The following is a 24,037-nucleotide window of genomic DNA, read 5'->3' on the forward strand; positions in this document are numbered from 1 at the left end:
GCCAGTTGTTCCTTTCCATGTTTAGTGCTTCCTTCGGGGTCTCTTGTAAGGCAGGCCTGGTGGTGACAAAATCTCTAAGCATTTGCTTGTCTGGAAAGGATTTTATTTCTCCTTCACTTATGAAGCTTAGTTTGACTGGATATGAAATTCTGAGTTGAAAATTATTTTCTTTGATATTGTCAAATATTGGTCCCCACTCTCTTCTGGCTTGTAGGGTTTCTGCAGAGAAATTTGCTGTTAGTCTGATGGGCTTCTCTTTGTGGGTAACTCGATCTTTCTCTCTGGCTGCCCTTAACACTTTTTCCTTTATTTCAACCTTTGTGAATGTCATGATTGTATGTCTTGGGGTTGCATTTCTTGGGGACTATCTTTGTGGTGTTCTTTGTATTTCCTGAATTTGAATGTTGGTCTGCCTTGCTAGGTTGGGGAAGTTCTCCTGGATAATATCCTGAAGACTATTTTCCAACTTGGTTCCATTTTCCCCATCACTTTCAGGTACACCAATCAAATGTAGATTTGGTCTTTTCACATAGTCCCATATTTCTTTTTACTCTTTTTTCTCTAACCTTGTTTTCTAGCTTAATTTCATTAATTTGATCTTCAATCACTGATATCCTTTCTTCCATTTGATCAAATCAGCTATTGAAGCTTGTGCATGCGTCACAAAGTTCTCATGCCATGATTTTTGGCTCCATCAGGTCATTTAAGGTCTTCTAGTGAGCCTTGCGATGGGTTCGAACATCCTTCTTTAGCTCGAAGAAGTTTGTTATTACTGACCTTCTAAAGCCTACTTCTGTCAACCTGTCAAAGTCATTCTCTGTCCAGCTTTTTCTGCTGCTGGCTAGGTGCTGCGATCCTTTGGAGGAGAAGAGGAGCTTTGATTTTCAGAATTTTCAGCTTTTCTGCTCTGGTTTCTGTCCATCTTTGCGGTTCTATGTACCTTTGGTCTTTGACGTTGGTGACCTACAGATGGAGTTTTGGTGTAGATGACCTTTTTGTTGATGTTGATGCTATTCCTTTCTGTTTGTTAGTTTTCCTTCTAACAGTCAGGTCCCTCAGCTGCAGGTCTGTTGGAGTTTGCTGGAGTTACACTCCAGACTCTGTTTGCCTGGGTATCACCAGCAGAGGCAGCAGAATAGCAAATATTGCTACCTGATCCTTCCTCTGCAAGCTTCGTCTCAGAGGGGCAGCTGCTTATATGAGGTGTCTGTTGGCCCCTACTGGGAGGTGTCTTCCAGTTAGGCTACATGGGGATCAGGGGCCCACTTGAGGAGGCAGTCTGTCCATTCTCAGAGCTCAAATGCCATGCTGGGAGAACCACTGCTCTCTTCAGAGCTGTCAGACAGGAACGTTTATGTCTGCAGAAGTTGTCTGCTGCCTTTTGTTCAGCTATGCTCTGCCCACAGAGGTGGAGTCTAGAGGCATTAGGCCTTGTTGAGCTGTGTTGGGCTCCTCCTAGTTCAAGCTTCCTGGCTGCTTTGTTTACCTACTCAAGCCTCAGCAATGGCAGACACCCCTCCCCCAGCCAGGCTGCCATCTGGCAGATCAATCTCAGACTGCTGTGCTAGCAGTGACCAAGGCTCCCTGGGCATGGGAGCCACCGAGCCAGGGATGGGAGAGAATCACCTTGTCTGCTGGTTGCTAAGTCCTTGGAAACATCACAGTGTTTGAGCGGGAGTGTCCCATTTTTCCAGGTAGTCTTTCACGGCTTCCCTTGGCTAGGAAAGGGAAATCCCCCAACCCCTTGTGCTTCCTGGGTGAGGGAATGCCCTGTCCTGCTTTGGCTTGCCCTCCGTGGGCTGCACCCACTGTCTAACCAGTCCCAGTGAGATGAACCATGTACCTCAGTGGAAATACAGAAATCACCCGTCTTCTGCTTCCATCTCACTGGGAGCTGCAGATCAGAGCTGTTCCTATTTGGCCATCTTGGAATGTCCCCCCGTGTGTGTGTGTGTGTGTGTGTGTGTGTGTGTGTGTGTGTTTTTAGTAGAGATGGGGTTTCACCATGTTGCCCAGGCTGGTTTTGAACTCCTGAGCTCAAGTGATTTGCCTGCCTTGGCCTCCTAAAGTGTTGGGATTACAGGCGTGAGCCACTGTGCATAGTTGGATTCCAAGTTTAATTTCCAAACTGAGTAACCATAATTTAATCCTAGCTAATACTAGGTAATTACATGACTCTGGGTAAAGCACATGTGTAAAGTTTATAGACATTAAAAACTCAACGTTTCTAAAATCAAGCTTATCATATTTCCTGCACGTCTCTCCTTGTATTTTTAATTGTGGGTCTGACACCACTATTCACTCAGTTTCCCCAAAACAGAAGTCTGGGAATCATCTTTAATAACTCCTCTTTCCCTTTGTCTGCAAAGTCCAATCAACTTCTTTGTTTTGCTAATTGAATTTTCTAAATATTTAAAGTCAGATCAAGATTTCATTTAAGTATTTTTCATTCCATCCCCCTACTTGCATTGGCTACTGTCTTATTTGAAGTCTGTTTCCTACAGAAACTCTCTAACCAGTCTCTCTGCCTCATTTCTTGCCACATTCAACCCGTCATATTGCCTTCAATGTGATCTTTCTAAAACATACATTTGATAACATCACTTCTTAAAAGTGATTTAAAGGTGCCTCAAAGGGTAGTGTGTGCTTTCCTGCGACTGGCACAGAAGGATATCATGGTTGAACCACTGTCTCATTCCTCTCTACACCTTCTGGTACCTGATGTTTCAGGTATATGGAAGAACTTGCTTTATCCTGAACTTAGGTCGTGATTTTTCTTACCTCTGAACATGCTGTTCCTGTGTATAGCATGTGCTTCCCAACCTACAGCTCTATCTCCTCCCCACCTCACAAGCGCATTTATCTGGAACATCAGTCATTCTTCAAAACTTGCTGTCAGTGTGAAGCCTTTTGGGCCAGGGCAATGTTGAGTACTGCCTCTTTGTGCTTCCATATCAGAGGGTTATCTATTTTCTCATCTACATTCAGATTCTCCTAAGAATAGAGACACTTGTATTTCAGTGCCCAGGCAAGTAAACAATAAAAAATATTAATTTATTTTTGACGTAATTGTCTGGTCTAATTTAGATGTAATCATTTGACCTGAATTATTCAGATGACCCTTGGGTTTGTTTGGCCCATGTAGAAACATCTATGAAACTCAAGTCTAACTATCACCTAATCAACACCTCAAAAAGTTAATTTACCCTTTCCTTTTTTATTTGTCTCCTGTTCTGGAGAACTACTTATAGACTCATGCGTGCTGACAAACATTTTGTCAAACACACGATGAGGGGATTTCCTTGTGTATTAGAGAATCCTGGAATAGATTGCAGAGCATCTGCAATACTTCTTGCTGCTGATGGTGGCAAAATCCTTAGTAGTTAGCAAAATTCTGCATGATGGGGGTGAAAAACTGTTGTAAGGAGTAAGGTGTTTATTCAGCAATAGTTGAATATAAAGTGTCCTCTCTACTTAAGGGCACTGAATAATTCTTTTTAACAAAATTTGAATTTGAGATTGAGATTCTGTTGAAGTCTTCATGTTAGAGTCTCAGCAGTATTCTGATGCGAATGCAGAGTTTGGGTGAATGGCATAGAGTACTACATTGCCACATTCTTCAAACTTTTTCAACTTTTCCAACTTATAAAAATGTTGACATGTAGTTCATGCAACAGTGCCTGACTTCATCTGCTTCTGGGTTTATTTCTCCTACAAACCATGAAGAGAAAGCTGGCTATTCTCCTTTTTGTACTATATATATGGTATAAGGAATGAATCAAAGTTTCATTTTTTTGTTGTTGTTAATGGATATCCGCATGTTCCATCAACATTTGTTGAAAAAGCAATTCTTTTTTTCCCTGAATTATCTTTTCACCTTTGTCAAAGTTTAGTTTACTATATATGTGATGGTTAATCCCAGACTCTCTACTCTGCTACTCTGTTTCATTGATCTGTTGTCTGTTATTGTGACAATACTACACTGTCTTGATTACTGTTGCTTACTAGTAAGTTTTAAATCAGTAGGGCAAATCTTCCAATTGTGTTCATTTTTCAAAATCAAATGCAATTTTAAAATTAACTGCCCTTCCTTATTCCCCACTCCTGTCTTACATCATGCTTAAATTGGTGCATCGGTCAGCATAAACTTAAAGCAGTGATTCTCAAAGTGTGGCCATTGGAACTTGTTAGAAATACAAATGCTCAGGCCCTACACCCAGATATTTTGAATCAGAAAATCTAGGGCACTCAGCAATCTGAATTTTAACAACGCCTCCAGGTGATTTTGGTACCCACTAAAGTTTGAGAGCCATTAATATAGATCATTTTTCTACTCTAGGGTTCAGCCAACTTTTTACGTAACAAGCCAGATAATAAATATTTTAGGCTTTGCGGGCCCTGTGATCTCTGTAAAGATGACTTGACTTTACTGTTGTAGCACAAAAATAGCCGTAGACAATATGTAAATCAATGAGCATATTGTGTTCCAATGAACTTTACAAAAACAGGTGGAGTGGTGGGCAGATTTGGTCTGCAGGCCATAGTTTGCCAACCCCTGTTGTATTCCATTCTCACCTCTCCCACATCTAAATACTTGGCATTTGTCTCATTCTTTTTGGAAATCCATGTTCTACGTCATTTTAGAATCTCTTTAATTTAGAACCTTTTAATTTAAAACCTCTTAAGGAAAACTATCTTGCTGAGTAGTTCTTTTAACAGGTCTTTTCCAGTGCTGAAATTTGATAGTTCATCTCACTTCATCTTATCCTTAATGTCTGCTACTATATATTTACTGTTTATTTGAAAAGCAGACAGTTTGTCATTTAGCCTGCCATTTGCACGAGCATGCCATCGAGCATGCCATTTGCACGAGCCCTACATTATGGCCATATGCTATAGGAGCTTTTAAATCACTGCAGATTGCCAGCCTCAAACGGGGTATTGGTAATGGTGATTGCATTAGTTTGCTACGGCTTCAGTAAATAGGTACCCAAACTGGTTAAAACAAAAGAGATTCATCTCATAGTTCTGGAGGCTAGAAGTCTGAAATATAGGTCTCTGTAAGGCCATGCTTCTTCTAAAGGCTCTAGGGGATCCTTTTTTCCTCTCTGGGATTCTGGTGGTGTTGGCAATCCTTGGTGTTCTTTGTCTTGTAGATGCCTCATTCCAGTCACATGACCTGTTTTCTCTGTGTCTTACATTGTTTTTTCTCTGTCGTTGTGTCCAAATTTCCCCTTTTTATAAAGGTATTAGTCATATTGGATAAGGAGTCACTCTAATGACTTCATCTTAACTTGATCATTGTTAACTTCTATTTCTGTAAAGTCAGATTCACAGGTACTGGGGATTAGGGCTTCAACATTTTATTGAGGAACACAATTCAACCTATAATAGTGATTAAGGTGGAAACTGAAGTTTAATAGAAGCTGTTCCAGATAGAATCTTCACATGTGAATTTGCCGGCATTATCTATTAGAATGTGATATTTACCTCTGGGAAAGCTGCATAGAGACATCTTTGCCTTACTTCAGGAAAAAAGGCAACAATTACAGTTTTCTATCTATTTTTTTTTCCCAAGAGAGAAAAATATTATTACTTGTACAGCAGATGTTAGAAGGGACTCAAGCTATCAGCAGGGGTTTAACCAAAAGGTTCCTGGAATAATACCTAACATGGTTGCTGAATATAGCTTGTGCTTAATTAGTGGAAGAAGTGTCTAGAGTTTAGATGGAAATTGACATTCATTCATTTATATCAGCTGTAACCACTATTTGTTAAGCTCTTATTGTGTGTTCAGCACTGTGCTAAGTGCTTCACATGTATCTCGTGAAATCCTCATCACAATACTGGGTAATATAACGTCTCCTATTTACAGGTGAATCTTAGAGAGATGAAGTATGAAATGACTTGCTCATTACCAGAAAGTGGCGAAAAGAGATTTTTACCCAAAGTAGCTTGAGAACTCATTAAAAAAACTTTTTAAACTGAAATGTAATATGTACACAGAAAAGTATACATATTGTAAGTGAAGAGGAAGCCCATGTTTTTAACCACTGTACTAATTTTATCCCACTCTGAAATTCATTTGCATAAAACATTTATTAAACTACATAATAATTTAGTGATTAGTGATTTGAAGACCAACCTTGCTTCTGAGCAGAGCTGGAGTTGGAGAGGGCAGATCTCTTCATCTGTCATCACATTGTTAAAGTCTCAGAACTCAAGGCTAAAGAGTTTTATGTTTATCTTTGGGAAAATCTATGTCATCAAAAGTTTTTAGGCAGGGTAGAGACACAATTAAATTGAAATTTGGGATATGTTTTTGGGCAGGTCGAATCAGTAATAAATGTAGATTTTGTTCACTAGTTCAAAAGTGTACTCCTTAAGATTCAGACCACATGGGGGTTGTAATCATATTTGCAAAGAGAAGAGTTCTTTAATTCCTATTAACAATTACCTAGATCTGACTGAAGGGATATAATGTGCCACACTGTAAACTCCCTGAAAATAGAGGCTCTGTATTGGGTAATGGTCACTGCCAAGTGCCCAAGAGAGTTTTAAACTTTTATGAGCACAATAAATATGCATGTATAAGACTCTGGACAGAACTGGACAAGAGTATGGCTATCATTGGAATACTGTACTTCATGCTTGGCTTTCCAAGAAGCAAGTGACAAAGAGATGCCTGCTCTAGCTTCCCCTGTATCTAAAAGTAGTTACCAAGAGATGTATTACCTCATTGTTCTCAGATAAATATAAGTCAAATCCTAGGGCTTGCTTCTTTGACCTTTCTGCTGTGCTCCTTGGAGAAGAAATAGGCAGGGTGTATTGTCTGAGTTGCCACTGCTACTGGCAGGGGAAGCAGCTGGACTTCCTGGATCACTGGGGACTTGGAGAACTTTTCTGTCTTACAAGGGGATTGTAAAATACACCAATCAGCACTCTGTAGCTAGCAAGAGGTTTGTAAAATGTGCTAATCAGCACTCTGTAAAAACACACCAGTCAGTGCTCTGTAGCTAGCAAGAGGTTTGTAAAATGTATCATTCAGTGCTCTGCAAAATGGACCAATCAGCACTCTGTAAAATGGACCAATCAGCACTTTGTAAAATGGACCAATCAACAGGAGTCTAAGAGTAGCCAATTGCAGGGAGGATTGAAAAAAGAGCATTCTGATAGGACAGAAATAGGACATGGGAGGGGACAAATAAGAATAAAAGCTGGCCACCCCAGCCAGCAGTGGCAACCCGCTTGGGTCCCCTTCTACTCTGTGGAAGCTTTGTTCTTTCGGTCTTCACAATAAATGTTGCTGCTGCTCACTCTTTGGGTTCATGCCACCTTTAAGAGCTGTAACACTGCGCAGGTCCGTGGCTTCATTCTTGAAGTCAACGAGACCATGAACCCACTGGAAGGAACCAGCTCCAGACAGATCTTGGGGGCTCATCTGGGATATCACCACGTGGTGGGTACTGTCAGACCCCTTTCACTTGCCATTCTGTCCTGTTTTTCCTTAGAATAAGGAGGCTAAACACCGGACACCTGTCGGCCAGTTAAAAGTGACTAGTGCGGCCATGGGACTAAAGACACGAGTGTCAGGCTTTCTGGGAAAGGACTCTGTAACAACTCCTGACTCTTCAGAGTTGGGAGCATTGGTTTGCCTGGAACCAGCTTCTGCTTTTCCTGTACTTCCAGGCTGAGCCGAGGGTCAACAGAGAGGAAAGCTATTCAGCTCTGGGGTACTGACAAAAAGTTCGTTGACCCTGCAGTCATGAGCAGAACTCTCAAAGTTATGTTGCCCAAGTGAGACTCGCCCATCTATCCTACCTATCCTGACCCTTGCCTCCTGGGTCCTAACGCCTGTCTGAGAAACTTCCTTCCGCCTCTCTCCTCCGAGGCTAGTCCTGCTTCTAAAACCACTTGCTGTCTCTGGTGCTATTCTAGTTTATCCTGTAAGAATGATTTCTAGTATAAATTTCTGGACTCTGTTCCCTTCTTTAGGCACCTTGTCTGACCAATTAGGAAGACATAATTTTTGCCCAAAGTCCTGTTGCAGGGGACTATCTGGAATTTTAGGATCCCTTCTCAGACTAGTAGGCCTAATGAAGGCTATTCCTGAAGCTAGGATATGGGAAGCCTCAGAAGTTATATCCTTCCTATTCATATGGTGAGAAATGTGGACAAAAGACATCACTCCTCCAACCCTGGAGATCCCTTCCCTCCCTCAGGGTATGGCCCTCTGCTCCATTTTGAGGCCTATCATCTTTATAGGACAAGGGTAAGGTCCCAATACTAACAGGAGAAAATGCTTAGGATTCTAAAAGTTTTTCAAGAATGCATCAGTAAGGGCCACTAGATCTGATTTTTCTTGGTCCTCTTTGTGGTCTAAGAGGAAAGGCAAGGGTGCAGGTTTTCAAGAATGCATCGATAAAGGCCACTAAATCTGACCTTCCTCAGTCCTCTTTGTGGTCTAGGAGGAAAACTAGTGTTTCTGCTGCTGCTTCGGTGAGCACAACTATTCCGATCAGCAGGATCCAGGGACCATTGTGGGTTCTTGGGCAGGGGGAGAAAACAAACCAAAACCGCGGGCAGTTTTTTCTTTCAGATTGGAAACACTCAGGCATCAACAGGCTTACCCTTGAAATGCATCCTAAGACATTGGGACCATTTGGCCCACAAACCTGGAAAAAGAAGCGGCTCATTTTTTTTCTGCACCACGGCCTGGCCCCAATATTCTCTCTATGATGGGGAAAAATGGCCACCTGAGGGAAGTATAAATTGCAATACTATCCTGAAGCTTGACCTTTTCTGTAAGAGGGAAGGCAAATGGAGTGAAATACCTTATGTCCAAGTCTTCTTTTCATTGAAAGATAATCCACAACTATGCAAAGTTTGCAATCTACATCCCAGCTTACCTCCATATCCTGGCCTTCCTACAGCTCCCCTTCCTATTAATGATAAGCCTCCTTTAATTTCCCCCACCCAGAAGGAAAAAATCAAAGAAATCTCCAATGGACCACAAAAATCCCCAGGCTATCAGTTACATCCCCTTCAAGCTGTAGAAGGAGGGGAATTTGGCCCAACTCGGGTACATGTCCCCTTCTCTCTCTCTGATTTAAAGCAGACCAAGGTAGACCTGCCAAAATTTTCAGATGATCCTGATAGGTATATAGATGCCCTACAGGGTCTAGGGCAAACCTTCAGTTTCACTTGGAGAGCTGTCATGCTATTGTTAAATCAAACCCTGGCCTTTAATGAAAAGAATGCAACTGTAGCTGCAGCCTGAGAGTTTGGAGATACCTGGTATCTTAGTCAAGTAAATGATAGAATGACAGCCGAAGGAAGGGACAAATTCCCTACCAGTCAGCAAGCCTTCCCCAATATGGATCCCCACTGGGACCTCGACTCAGGTCATGGGGACTGGAGTTGCAAACATATGTTGACCTGTGTTCCAGAAGGACTAAAGAGAATTAGGAAAAACCCATGAATGATTCAATGATGTCTACCATAACTTAGAGAAAGGAAGAAAATCCTTCCTCCTTCCTCGAGTGGCTATAGGAGGCCTTAAGAACATATACTCCCCTGTCATCCAACTCACTCGAGGGTCAGTTTATCCTTAAAGATAACTTTATTACCCAATCAGCCGCAGATATCAGAAGAAAGCTTCAAAAGTGAGCCCTGGGCCCTGAACAAAATCTGGAGGCATTATTAAACCTGGCAACCTCGGTGTTCTATAATAGGGACCAAGAGGAACAGGCCCAAAAGGAAAAGCGAGATCAGGGAAAGGCTGCAGGCTTAGTCATGGCCCTCAGGCAAACAGATCTTGGTGGTTCAGAGAGGAGAGAAAATGGAGCAGGCCACTTGCCTGGTAGGGCTTGTCAGTGTGGTTTTCAAAGACACCTTAAAAAAGATTGTCCAATGAGAAACAAGCTGCCCCCTTGCCCATGTCCGCTATGCCAAGGCAATCACTGGAAGGTGCACTGCCCCAGAGGACAAAGGTTCTCTGGGCCAGAAGCCCCCAACCAGATGATCTAACAACAGGACTGAGAGTGCCTGGGGCAAGCACAAGCTCATGTCATCACTGTCACTGAGCCCCGGGTATGTTTAACCATTGAGGGCCAGGAAATTGACTTCCTCCTGGACACTGGTGTGACCTTCTCAGTGTTAATCTCCTGCCCTGGACAGCTGTCCTTAAGGTCCGTTACCATACGAGGAATCCTGGGACAGCCTGTAACCAGGTATTTCTCCCACCTCCTCAGTTGTAATTGGGAGACTTTGCTCTTTTCACATGCCTTTCTTGTTACACCTGAAAGTTCAACACCCTTATTAGGGAGGGACATATTAGCCAAAGCTGGAGCTATTATCTATATGAATATGGGGAACAAGTTACCCATTTATTGTCCCCTACTTGAGGAGGGAATCACTACCATCACGCTATTCATCAAATAGCCAGTGGTTCTAACAGTTTTGCTGACTATCTGTTTGGCTTCTCACAGGTGATTCTCAACACAGGCTTGTGTGTGTTCCAGGGCAGGGCCATAGAAATGGAAAATATATGGTCTTCCCCACTCCTTTCCAAGGTAATTCATAGAAAAACACAAGATGATGCCTATCTATTAGAAGACTGATGTTGGAAAGTAAGAAACAGGATCAAACTTAACGATACATCTTGATCTCCGTTTATGATGTGGACTGGTAGAATTGAAAGAACATGGAGCTGCAGTTAGGAAACCCAGGACGTTTTTTTAACTCTGCACCACTCACTCTAGACCTCGAGCATGGCACTTACCTTTCATAGGCTTCGATTTCCTGTCATACAGAGGAGTTGGAAGACTGTTCCTTTACAGAAATGTCTGAGAAAATGAGTCCAAGGAAAGTACCCTGGATGCCAGTACAAGAAAACCAAAATGTCACCAAAGAGATAGAAGAAAGGTCCTGTAATAGGTCTTTGAGAGATGCATTGGAGAGATTTTCTTACATCTTTATAAAGTCTTTATAAATTCTGATTCTCCCTTCCCTCCCTCCTTACCTCCCTCCTCTCTCTCTCTCTCCCTCTCTCTCATCTTCATGAAAAGGAAGGTTAAAAAGAGGCAAGAAGATTAAAAAAGGTTAAAAAAGCACAATGTTTTCATTGTGCTTTTGGCACAATGAAAACAAGGAGAGATAATTGGTTGTTGGAGTGTTTTTGTTTTTCTTCTCTTCAATGAGCTAAGTGCAGTGACCTGGAAACCCTAGCAGTCTACTGGGAGAAGAGTGGAGGCTGCATTTCCTAGGTGTAGCAGTAGACAGTGATTTTTTTTCAGGCTGCTGCTTAGTTCAATACCCAGTGACTTTACATCAGACATCTGTAGGTTTTTGATCCATATGGGACATTTTTCTTCCTTCAGCTGGGCTAAATAATAACTTTACATTTTTAGAGTGCCAGCAGTGGGCACTAATGTGGTGAGTTTGTAGCTCTGTGAAACAGTCCACATTTTTCATTTTTCTTCCATTACCTTCAAAACCTTGTTTTTTTTTTTTTTTTTTTTTTAGGAGGGAGGCAGAGTGAGATGGCTGAATAGAAGTCTCCACTGATTGTCCCTGCATCAGGAACACCAAACGTGACATAACAACAATCCACACAAAAAAGCACCTTCATAAGAAGAGAAAATCAGGTGAGTGATCACAGTACCTGGTTTTAACTTTACATTGCTGAAAGAGGCATTGAAGAGGGTAGGAAAGATAGCCTTGAATTGCTGATACCACCTCACTCCTATCCTTCTGGCAACAGCCGCATGGCATGAAGAGAGAATCTATATGCTTGTGGGAGGGACAGTGCAGTGACTGAGGGGCTTTACATTGAAACTCAGTGCTGTGCTGTCACAGTGGAAAGCAACACCAGGCTGAACTCGGCTGATGTCCACGGAGGGAGCATAGACAGGCCCTAGCCAAAGGGGAATTACCCACCTCAGCAATCAGAACTTGAGTTTTGACAAGCCTTGCCACTGCTGGGTAAAGGGCTAAAATAAACTTGAAAGGCTGTCTAGGCCACAAGGACTGCAACTCTTGGGCAAGTCCTAGCCGTGTGCTGGGCTCAGAGCCAGTGGATTTGGGGGATAAGCAACCTAGTGAGACACCAGACAGAGCAGCCAAGGGAGTGCTTTACCACCCCTCCCCCAGCCTCAGGTAGCACAGCTTGCTCCTCCAAAAGAGACTCCTTCCTTCCACTTGAGGTGAGGAGAGGAGAGGAGAGGAGAGGAGAGGAGAGGAGAGGAGAGGAGAGGGAAGAGTAAAGAGGACTTTGTCTTGCAACTTGGATATCATCTCATCCACAACAGGATAGGGCATTGGACAGAGTTGTAAGGCCCCCATTCCAGGCCCTAGCTCTCAGATGATACTGCTAGATGTACCCTACACCAGAAGAGAAACTGCTGCCTTGAAAGAAGAAAGGACCCAGTCCTGGGCAGGATTCGTCACCTGCTGACTAAAGAGCCTTTGGGCCCTGAATAATCAGCAGTGGTAGCCCAGTAATACATGCCATGGGCCTTGGGTGAGACTCTGAGATGTGCTGGCTTCTGGTGTGACCCAGCACATTTCCAGCTGTGGTGGCTATGAGGAGAGACTCCTTCTGCTTGAGAAAAGCAGAGGGAAGAGTAAAGGGGACTTTGTCCTACAGCCCAGGTGCCAGCTCAGCCACAGTGGGGTAGAGCACCAAATGGGCTTTGGGGGTCCCTGCTTCTAGGTCTTGGCTCTTGGGCAGCATTTCTGGACCTGCCCTAGGTCAGAGGGGAGCCCACTGCCCTGAAGGGTGAGCGTCAGGCCTGGCAGCATTCACCAAATCTGACTGAAGAGCTGTTGGGCCTTAAGGTGGTAGGCTGGCAGTACTCTCTGTGGGTCTGTAATGGTGACAGCCATGGATAGAGACTCCACTCCCTGTGGAAAGGGGAGGGAAAGTGGGAAGGACTGTGTCTTATGTTTTGTATGCCAACTCAGCCAGTAGAGTAGAGCACCAGGTAGATTTCTAAGGTTTCCAATTCCAGACCCTGGCTACCAGACTGCATCTCTGGACCCATCAAGGGCCTGGAAGAACTCACTGCCCTGAAAGGAAGAACATAAGCCTAGTTGGCTTTCCCACATGCTGATTGTCGAGGGCCTTGAACAAACATAAGTAGTAGCCAGGTAGTAGTTACTGGGCAAGATTCAGTGCTGTGTCTGACCCAGTGTAGTTTCAGTGTTGGTAGCCACAAGGGTGCTTGTGTCACTCCTCCCCTAGCTCCAGGCAGCACAGCACAAAGAGAGAGACTCCATTTGTCTGGGAGAAAGTAAGGGAAGAGAACAAGGTCTCTGCCTGGTAATCCACAGAACACTTCTGGATCTTATCTAAGACCACCAAGGTGGTATCTCTATGAGTCTGAGTGCTACTGGGCTTGGGGTGTTCCCTAAAGCAGATACAGCTGTAATGACTAAAAATTTAGTTTATAATACCCAATTCTTTTGAATACCTGGAAAGCCTTCCCAATAAGGGTGGGTACAAACAAGCCCAAACTGTGAAGACTACAATAAATAACTCTTTAATGCCCAGACACTAAAAAACATCCACAGGCATCAAGGCCATCTAGGAAAACATGACCTCACCAAACAAACTAAATAAAAGACTAAGGACTAATTCCAAGGAGACAGAAATATGTGACCTTTCAGACAGAGAAGTCAAAATAGCTGTTTTGAAGAAACTCAAAGAAATTCGAGCTAACACAGAGAAGGAATTCAGAATCCTATCAGATAAATTTAACAAAGAGATGGAAATAGTTAAAAAGAATCAAGCAGAAATTCTGGAGTTGAAAATGCAATTGACATACTGAAGAATGCATCAGGGTCTCTTAATAGCAGAAGTGATCAAACAGAAGAAAGAACTAGTGAGCTTGAAGAGAGAGTATTTGAAAATACACAGGCAGAGGAGCTGAAAGAAGTAAGAATAAAAGAGAATGGACCAAAGAGGGCAGATCATCTGAGGTCAGGAGTTCGAGATCAGCCTGGCCAACATGGTGAAATCCTGTCTCTACTAAAAATACAAAAATTAGCTGGGTATGGTGGCTCAGCCTTGTAGTCCCAGCTACTTGAGAGGCTGAGGCAGGAGAATGACTTGAACCCGGGAGGCAGAGATTGCAATGAGTTGAGATTCTACCACTGCACTCCAGCCTGGGTGACAGAGTGAGACTCTGTCTCAAAAAAGAAAGAAAGAAAAAAAAAGAATAGAGCATGCCTATAAAATCTAGAAAATAGCCTCAAAAGGGCAGATCTAAGAGTTATTGGCCTTAAAGAAGAGGTAGAGAAAGAGATAGGGGTATTAAGTTTATTCAAAGCAATGATAATAGAGAGTTTTCCAAACCTAGAGAGAGATATCAATATTCAACTATAAGAAGGTTAAAGAACACCAAGCAGATTTGAACGGAAGATTGAAAGGAAGGCTACCTCAAGGCATTTAATAATCAAACTCCCAAATATCAAGGGTAAAGAAAGGATCCCAAAATCAGCAAGATAAAAGAAACAAATAACATACAATTGTGCTCCAATATGTTTGGCAGCAGACTTTTCAGTGGAAACCTTATAGGCCAGGATAGAGTGGCATGACATATTTAAAGTGCTCAGGGAAAAAACTTTTACCCTAGAATAGTATGTCCAGTGAAAATATCCTTCAAACATAAAGGAGAAATTAAGACTTTCTCAGGCAAACAAAAGCTGAGGGGTTTCATCAACACCAGGTCTGTCCTTTAAGAAATGCTAAATGGAGTTCTTTAATCCGAAAAGGATTTAAAAAAGATGTTATTTAACAATAAGAAGTCATCTGAAGGTACAAACCTTACTGGTAATAGTAAGTACACAGAGAAACACAGAATAGTATCACACTGTAATTGTGGTGTATAAACTATTCATATCTAAGTAGAAAGATGAAAAGATGAACTGATCAAAAAATAACTACAGCAACTTTTCAAGACATAGTACAATAAGATAGAAAAAAAAGTTTTAAACTGGGGGGAATGAAGTTAAAATGTAGAGTTTATATTATGTTTTTCTTTTGCTTGTTAGTTTGTTTATGCAATCAGTGTTAAGTTGTCCTCAGTTTAAAACAATGGATTATAAGATATTATTTGCAAGCTTCATGGTAACCTCAAATCAAAAAACATGCAATGGATACAGAAAAAATTAAAACATAACTGCCAGAGAAAATCACCTTCAGTAAAAGGAAGACAGGAAGGAAGGAAAGAAGGAAGAGAAGACCACAAAACAACCAACAACATGATAGGAGTAAGTTATCTGAAGGTACAAACCTTACTGGTAATAGTAAGTACACAGAGAAACACAGAATATTATTATACTGTAATTGTGGTGTATGAACCACATACCTGAGTAGAAAGATGAAAAGATGAACTGATCAAAAAACAACTTTTCAAGACACAGTACAATACTTATCAATAATAACATTGAATGTAAATGGACTAAACTCTCCAGTCAAAAAACATAGAGTGGCTGAATGGATAAAAAAAAAAAGAAAAAGAGAGAGACTCAGCGATCTCTTGCCTACAAGAAACACACCTCATGTATAAAGGCACACATAGACTGAAAATAAAGGGATAGAAAAAGATACTCTGTGTAATCAGAAACCAAAAAAGAGCAGAAGTATCTATGCTTAGATAAGATGGATTCCAAGATAGAAACTATAAAAAGTGACAAGATCATTATATAGCAATAAAGGGGAGAATTCAGCAAGAGGATATAATAATTGTAAATACATATGCAACCAACACTGGAGGACCCAGATATATATGAGCACATATCTATCTATCTATGAATCTGAGTGAATAAAGGAAATATTATGAGAGGTAAAGAGAGAGAGACCCCAGTACAACAACAGCTAGAGACTTCAACACCCCACTTTCAGCATTGGACAGATCCAGACAGAAAATCAACAAAGAAACATTGTACTTAATTTGTACTATAGAACAAATGGACCTAATAGATATTTATAGAACATTTTATCCAATGGCTGGGGAGTATATATTCTTCTCCTCAGCACATGGATCATTCTCAGGGATAGACCACATGTTAGCTCACAAAACAAGTCTTAAAACATTCAAAAAAATTGAAATCATATCAGGTATCATCTCTGAACACAATGAAATAAAACTAGAAATCAATACAAGAGGAACTTTGAAACTATACAAAACCTTTGTTTATATCTCCATTGTAACTTACTGCATTCTGCCTCGTATCTTTATGTTTATCTTTTAATCATCTAGAACATAATAAGCTCCTTGAAGACAGAGACTGTGTTTTTGGCCTCTTGATAATTGCAAAGGATGCCGAGTACAATGCTTGGTACAGGGCAGATGCTCTTTGAACTGAACTCAATTGGATTGAATTATCTTGGGTTGTCTAGCAATTAAGGCACTAGTTTAAATGAAATAAATGCTTTTCTGTAATATATTAAACTTGCTCACACCAGATATTGGGTAGGGCTGCCAGACCCAGAGACTGAAAATACAAAGTACAGTATGGGATCTATGACTGAGTATAGAGGTATCATTCTTGTGGGATTAGCACCCAGAGGCTAAATCATTTTTAACTTGGTGACAGGGTAGAAGTAGTCACTTCTACAACCTATGTCTGTTGTAATAATAGTGATTACTAATAGATGCCTGTCTGTCTCATTTCTATGGGAAGAACTTAAAGTCTTGATTGCCTTATGCTAGAAAAAGGAATAAGTAAAGAAGCATATAGAGATAAGGAGAGCTGTAAGAGAAACAAGATGTAAATCACTCTGATGATTAGAGAGAAGAACACAGGGAAGAGGAAATCCATGGGCTCATTACAGCAGGATGACCCAGAAGTCAACTCTTGCCCTTTCAATAATATGTGATTCTGAGAAAGTGACCCTGAGGGTAAAATATTGTGATATAAAACTAAGAAGAGAACTATTGATTTAAAAGTATTTTTGGAAAAGAAGTAAATCACTTTCTACATTAAATGGAACAGAATAAAATAGCTGTAATGTTGATAAATATTCCATCATAAACTTATGGATAATGCACAACCACTTGGAAAGCAGCCTCAAGTGACTGTCAAGGGCTAATACTCTATTAAGTGAGGAGGGAAGGTAAAGGCCTCTTCCCTGAAGTGGTTGCTAGCTTAAGGAACATGACCAGCACATCTGAAAAACTGGCCCAGCACTGAGCTAGAGAAGTGAGAATTCTGAATTGGAGATGTCTGTGATGCTAAATAACCTAGTATTCTATGAATTATCCCTGTGATAAGACTAAACACCAAGCAATTAAATGGGGTGGGCACACCTGAGAGCAAAGGGATTATTGATTAACTTCATAGTCAGGAGGATGAAGGGTAAGAAGTTAGTCTCCAGACACTGAAGGGTCCTGTAGGTACTCAAAGATGCAGACAGATGTGTTCAAGGCTTCTCTCTGGATCAACTTTGAAAAAAAAAGAAAGACTGTGAAAATGTTTTAATGATGGCATGCATTTGCATATGAAGACACATGCATTTTATAATCAGCAGCATTACTCATTCAAGTTTGCACTTAGTCACTGGGAACTAGGAAAAAAGTATTAATTTATTTAAAATATTTACTGAGATATACTCTTTGAGTTGAACTCAATTGGATTGAATTCTCTTGGGTTGCCTAGCAATTAGGGCAATAGATTAAATGAAATAAATGCTTTTATAGTCTATTAAACTTCTTCACTCAGGGAAAAACCTGGGCAGGGCTGCTAGACCCAGAGAGTGCAAATACAAAATACAGCATGGGATATATAACTTGAATATAGAAATATCATTCTTGTGGGATTAGCACCCAGAAAACAAAATAGTTTTTAGCTTGGTGACAAGGCAGAAATAGTCAATTCTAGAGTCTGCTTCTGTTGGAATAAAAGCAATTATTGATAGATGCCTTTCTGTCCCACTTGTTTAGGAAGGTCTGTATTGTATACTGTTTTATACACTGAAGATATAGTGGGGAACAAACCAGAAAACTCCTGCTCTCACAGAGCCTTCATTCTAGCAAACATATATAACATTAGATTCGGCACTAATTAGTGCTACAAGGCTGAAACGTGGTAGGGGATAGAAAAAGTGCAGGAGTGTAGGCAGGAGATGGAGAAAATTTTCATTCCGGTTTATGTAAGTTGTGTGACCTGTTGCAAGTTGTTTCCCTTCTTCAGGCCTTGTGTTTTTCATTTGTCAAATCTGAGAGACAGGCTAGCTTAAAATTCTATGACTCCTTTCTTCTGTTCTGCAGGAACCCTTAAGTCAGATGTAAAGGACCAGGCTACTTTATGGTGGTGGGAAGGCAATGGCATTTTGCTATTTTATACTTTAAATTTCGTAAGCCAAGTTACTCTTGTCCTGTGGTGTGCAAGGTTTCTTTCTTAGTTTCAGATTTAAAAAAACAAAATTCCTAACTAGACTGCTGGGCCCAACTTTGGTCAAGTGTTATACCTGGAGTAATTACTGTGTTCAGGGGAAAGGGACACCATGATTAGCTTGGTGTTTGATTATGAAGAGTATCTGTGGAGGGGAAGGTCTTGGGGAGCCTCTATGATGGGCAAATTGATTTTTGGTCCTGGGTTTAATTTGATATTAGGGCAGTTCCCCTCCGGAAATGGTGTGATGTTACAAGAAGAAGAGGCTAAGGGATGCTTCGGACTGACAGGATTCGTATCGGTAATCAACAGAGGCTGATTCTGGCTGCTTAAGCATGAAAGAGTTTACTAAATTAATGTTGGGAAACACACAGATTTGTTGAGATTTGTTGTGAAGGCTAGGAGTCAGGTTTAAAGCTGAGCCCCAAATCGCATCATAGAACTGACCTGAAGAGAAAATTGCTGCCACCACCACTAAATCTTGGAGTGCTGCTGAAGTTTGTACTGCTGCTATTTTCTCACCATGAATGTGGTTTTTCTGTAACTTATTGCTTCCAGGAGGGTAGGAGCGGTCCCTTATCTCCTTCCTTTTGCTTCAAAGCTCCTACATCCATGTTTGACATGAGAACATCACATGCCTAAAGGAGCTGGGAAAAACAAGTACCTAGCAGTTTCCATTCCTATGAAGGAGGAATTTTTGCTCCCCTTCCCTCATTAGGACTCATTAAGTGGAGATTCCTCAAACATGGAAAGAGTTTCTGAATCTGGGCAGCAAATATCTACCATACCTGTTTCATGTCATTAATACCACAGGGCTTCCTTCCTCTGTACATGAACGCAAGCACAGTGCCTTACTTGGCATAGGCACTGGCCTGCAGGGGTGAGACACTCAGCCCTCCATCACAAAAGCGTGCCTCATGTCAGGAGCTATAGAAAGAAGGTTGATGTCTCAACAAGATGATAGGCCCCTAATGTCTTCCTCAGCAAACCCTGTGCACCCCTTTGAATGAATGTCACCTGTGTTCCTTTCAAATTGCCTTTTTGAAGTCTGCCAACATAAAACTAAAAGGTACATCTCCTTTCTCTGCTGAGCCTCAGCAGTTTTCCTTTACCTGAGTTTACAATGACCTCCTTCCTTGCTGACCATATGACAATTTTCAGAGAGGGTCTTACTTCAAGTTGCAGTCATATATCAAAAAAAGCTGTAATTTTGATGTATTCTGGAACTGGGATGTGGTAGTTGACCAGATATTGGCTGGTGAGCATCCTCATCTTTGTTTCCTACAATGCAGTTCTTAGAAAATTCTTATTTAAAAATTCTCAGTCTATGGACCTATTTTCCTCAGCAGAGGGCACACAGTAGGCAATCAAGAAATACTTTTTTTGAATAGATGAATGAGGCAGTGTGGAGGCCTCAAAAGAGCCCAGGTTTGGGGGACAGATCGACTGAGAGGTTGAATTCTGTTTCAGTTACTTCATAGCTGTGTGACCTTTGATAACTCACTTAATGGCAATGAAACTCATTTATTCGTCTATAAAACAAAGATAACAGTCCCCAGCTTGGAGGTTTGTGGCAAAGATCAGATAAAATAATGTATGCAAAGTGACTGGAACATAGTTGGTGCCCAATAAGTGTTAACTATCTTATTATTGATGCTGGAGTGGTAATTCTTTAAATGTTAAGTGAATAAATGAAACATTAATGAAATTCCACTGACGGGTGGAGCTTCCTAGTGGGTTCCTGGTGAGGTTATGTTCCCCAGGATTGGAGTCACTTTATGTAATGGTTGTGAAGGAGAATAAAAACACTTTAATTCAGACCCAGAATCCACCATCATGCCTTTCTCCGTGCCGCCAGTTCTTTCTGGAGTAGCTCTGCCCCACTTCTTGGATACCTCCACACATTCTACCACATGTAGCTCAGGAGTCACCTCCTCCTCTGAGAAACCTTTCTGGACTTCTCAGTCTAGGTTTGGTGCTGTGCCATTCCATTTAATTCTGCCATAGTCCATGTTACAGTGTTCAACTAGACTTGGGTCACTAACCCCAACTGCCCGACTCTTTGCAAGCCAAAGGAATGAATGGGTGGATTGTTGTCCCAAGTAGGCGACAATAATTTCTATACAATCATTTTTGCTGAGTATAACATAGAGAAATGGAATATGTTTTACAATAACTATACAAAGAAGGTGAATGGTAATGTAGTTATGTTGAAATAAGGAAATAACACTAGTTTTTAACTGAAATTCATAGGCAAAAAGTGAAAATGAAAATGGTAAATAAGAAAGTTAATATTTTTAAGGGCTTGAATGTATTTTTTATTTATAGGGAATGGAATTCCTCTGCCATTGAACAGTGGAAAAACTGGAAATACAGTAAAAAAAATTGACAAGGCAGGGCCTTGTTGTGGCTCACACCTGTAATGGCAGCACTTGGGGAAGCCAACATGGGAGGATTGCTTGAGGCCAGGCATTCAAGACTTCCTGGGCAACATAGCAAGATCCTGACTCTACAAAAAATAAAAATAAAAAATTAGATCAGCATAGTGGCACATGCCTGTAGTCCTAGGTACTTGGGAGGTTGAGGTGGCAGTGCTGCTGATTCCAGGAGCTCGAGGCTGCAGTCAGCTGTGATTGCTTACTGCATTCCAGTCTGGGCAACAGAGTTAGATCCTGTCTCTAAAAAAGAAAAAAAAAAAAGAAAATCCTCAAGTAATTGATCAAATATATGTTTCTGCTCAAACAACTTTAAAAAATTTTATTGTATGTATTTAAGGTGTACAATATGATATTTTGATAAATGTATCCATTAAACTTTTTGAGGATCAAAAGTGATTGTAGTTGCAACTTTGCAGGGTTCTGAGAGCTCTTAGCTTATGCCAAACAACTAGCTTTTATTGTGTTGGGTGGAGACTGCAAGATATTTCAAATATCTGTGCCAGGGAGAGAGACTAGGGATGTATAAGGGATTCTAAAAATGTTTTCTTCTGTCTATCCGTGAGTCGATCAGTAACAATGATATTACTCAATAATGCTTTTGGAGTTAAGTGTCTGGGGTTTTGTTGGAGAGGTTGGGCTGGGTGCAGAAGGTGGGCTGAATTAATGGTTGTTACTAGCCTCAGGACGGCCTTGGGCTGCATGAAGCATTGGTCCAGCCAAGTGTAGACAGTTTGATTTATAGAAGTAAAAGTTATTTGTATTGAAGCTCATGTATGAGATAAGTTATGGAGCTGATCCACATACTGTCACTTCTGTTTTAGAAACCACACTGGGCTGGGCACGGTGGCTCATGCTTGTAATCCCAGCACTGTGGGAGGCCAAGAGGGGCAGATTGCTTGAGCCCAGGAGTGTGAGACCAGCCTGCACACCATGATGAGACACCACAAAAAGAAAAAAACAAAAAACAAAACCCAGGTGTTGGGGCATGTGCCTGTAGTCCTAGCTACTCGGGAGGCTGAGGTGGGAGGTTTGCTTCAGCCTGGGAGGTGGAGGTTGCAGTGAGCTGAGATTGCACCACTGCTCTCCAGCCTGGGCAACAGAGTGAGACCCTGTTTCAAAAATCAAACAAACAAACAAAAAACCAGACTGCTCTTCTAGACTGTTCAGAAAGTGACTTCTTGAATAAATCTTTTCCTATCTCTCACTGCTTTGTGCCAGGCAAATTTCTAAGTTCATTTCAAACATTACAATTTTTCCAGTTCTGTGTTATTTGCACTGCTCCCTTCCCCAGTATAGTGCTTCTGTATGCTCCTAATCTTCACTCACCTTTATGGCTCATAGTCATATTGGGAATATTGGTTATTTAGATATTGAGGTTAGATTATGAATGCTTGTATTTTCATCATATTAATGCTTGAACTGAATTAGGGAACAAAGGTCATTATTTCCCATTAGTAGGATTTCAGAAACCATCCAGCAAGTAGAGGAGAATTTTGAGGTGATAGAAATAGCTATTTACCATGCTTACATGGGAAGGTCAGTTATGCCTGGAGTTGTCTAATCTGTCCTAGTGCATCTTTTCACTGTGTCAAGCTTGTCCAACCCATGGCCCACGGTCTGCATGTAGCCTGAGTTGGCTTTGAATGTGGCCCAACACAAATTCATTAACTTTCTTAAAACATTATGAGATTTTTTTTTTAGTTCATCAGCTATCATTGGCATATTTTATGTGTGGCCCAAATCAATTCTTCTTCTTCCAGTGTAGCCCAGGGAAGCCAAAAGATTTGACACCCCTGCTCTGTATACTTGCGTGTGTGTGTGTGTGTGTGTGTATAGTGTGTATGTATATTTATATTTTTCTTCTTCCCTGTAGGGAGAAGCACCCCAGACTAGCAGCAGCACTCCATATTTACATGTATAAATATCTATATTTTAATGTTTATTATACATTGATATATGTATTTATATTCATTATATATTTCTTTATATGTGTTTAAATATATATTTGCATGTGTGTGTGTGTATACAGTTATGTCTTTGCTTGTCCTCTGTTGCATGAAACCCCCAGACTGACAGACTGTGCTACACTGTTTCTTGAGAACAGTGATTCTAAAAGATGAGAGCCCAGCAGATGTTAATCCTCTGTTGAAGTGTGATGAAGCAGGCTGTACGTTGGACTTCAGGTGTGAAGGCCATTTGTCCCCTTGGTGTTCCAGAGGAGATACTCTGTCACTTTTGAAGAGAGCAGAAAGAGTTTGTTGACTGTTTGGGGGCACAGGGAGACAGCTAAAGCCTATGGAACCTGGTAATATCAGGGGTCTCCTATTCAAGTCCTATCTGGTTGCTACCTCCCTGAGCTCCAAAGAACAGAAAAGATGGAGCTCCTTTTGTCTGGGGGCAGCCATATACTCCTCAGCCCAGCTATGATGATTCAAAAGCATGCCCAAACTTCCCACTGCATGTTTTCATAGTAGTATCACTGTTGCTTCTTTTTCTTATTAAAAGTAAAGTTGAAGTCCAGCATAGTGGCTCATGCCTATAATTACAGCACTTTAGGAGGATGAGGTGGGAGAATTACTTGAGCCCAGGAGTTTGAGACCAGCCTGGGCAACATAGCGAGACCCTGCCTCTACTACTTTTTTTTTTTGTTTTTTGAGATGGAGTCTCACTCTGTTGCCCAGGCTGGAGTGCAGTGGTGCAATCTCAGCTCACTGCAACCTCTGTCTCCCCAGTTCAAGCAATTATCCGGCCTTAGCCTCCCGAGTAGCTAGAACTACAGGCACACGCCACTACACCCGGCTAATTTTTTGTATTTTAGTAGAGATGGGATTTCACTGTGTTGCCCAGGCTGGTCACAAACTCCTGAGCTTAGGCAGTCCACCCAACTCGGCCTCCCAAAGTGCTGGGATTATAGGCATGAGTCACTGTGCCTAGCCTACAAATTTTTTTTTTAATTAGCTAGTATGGTGGCACACCCCTGCAGTCCCAGCTACTTGAGTGGTTGAGGCAAGACAATTGGTTGAGCCCAGGAGATCGAGGCTGCAGTGAACTGTGATTGCGCCAGCACACTTTAGCCTGGGAGACAGAGTGAGACCTTGACCCCCATTTCCCCCCAAAAATAAATACAAATAAAGTTGAGATAATTATTATAACAATTACTAATGTTAAGGTATTTGTTTAGCAGCAGAATTCACTAA

The 24,037-nt window shown here is 41.4% G+C and overlaps 1 long non-coding RNA gene across 2 annotated transcripts in view; it reads left to right on the forward strand.

Moving 5' to 3' along the window:
* LOC108528743 (uncharacterized) overlaps window positions 1–24,037 on the forward strand; it is a 243,134-nt gene that overhangs the window by 138,474 nt on the left and 80,623 nt on the right. Inside the window, exons 1-2 of one of the 2 annotated variants that reach the window (XR_001885284.1) lie at window positions 10,521–10,574; window positions 11,527–11,648. This is a non-coding gene — a long non-coding RNA (uncharacterized LOC108528743). Of the gene's footprint in view, window positions 1–10,520; window positions 10,575–11,526; window positions 11,649–24,037 lie in introns of those variants that run through there. The other variant, XR_001885283.1, reaches the window with a different exon arrangement.

The sequence above is a fragment of the Rhinopithecus bieti genome, unplaced genomic scaffold, assembly GCF_001698545.2.
Source record: "Rhinopithecus bieti isolate Rb0 unplaced genomic scaffold, ASM169854v2 scaffold_5101, whole genome shotgun sequence".
In the NCBI taxonomy this organism is placed as follows: domain Eukaryota; kingdom Metazoa; phylum Chordata; class Mammalia; order Primates; family Cercopithecidae; genus Rhinopithecus; species Rhinopithecus bieti.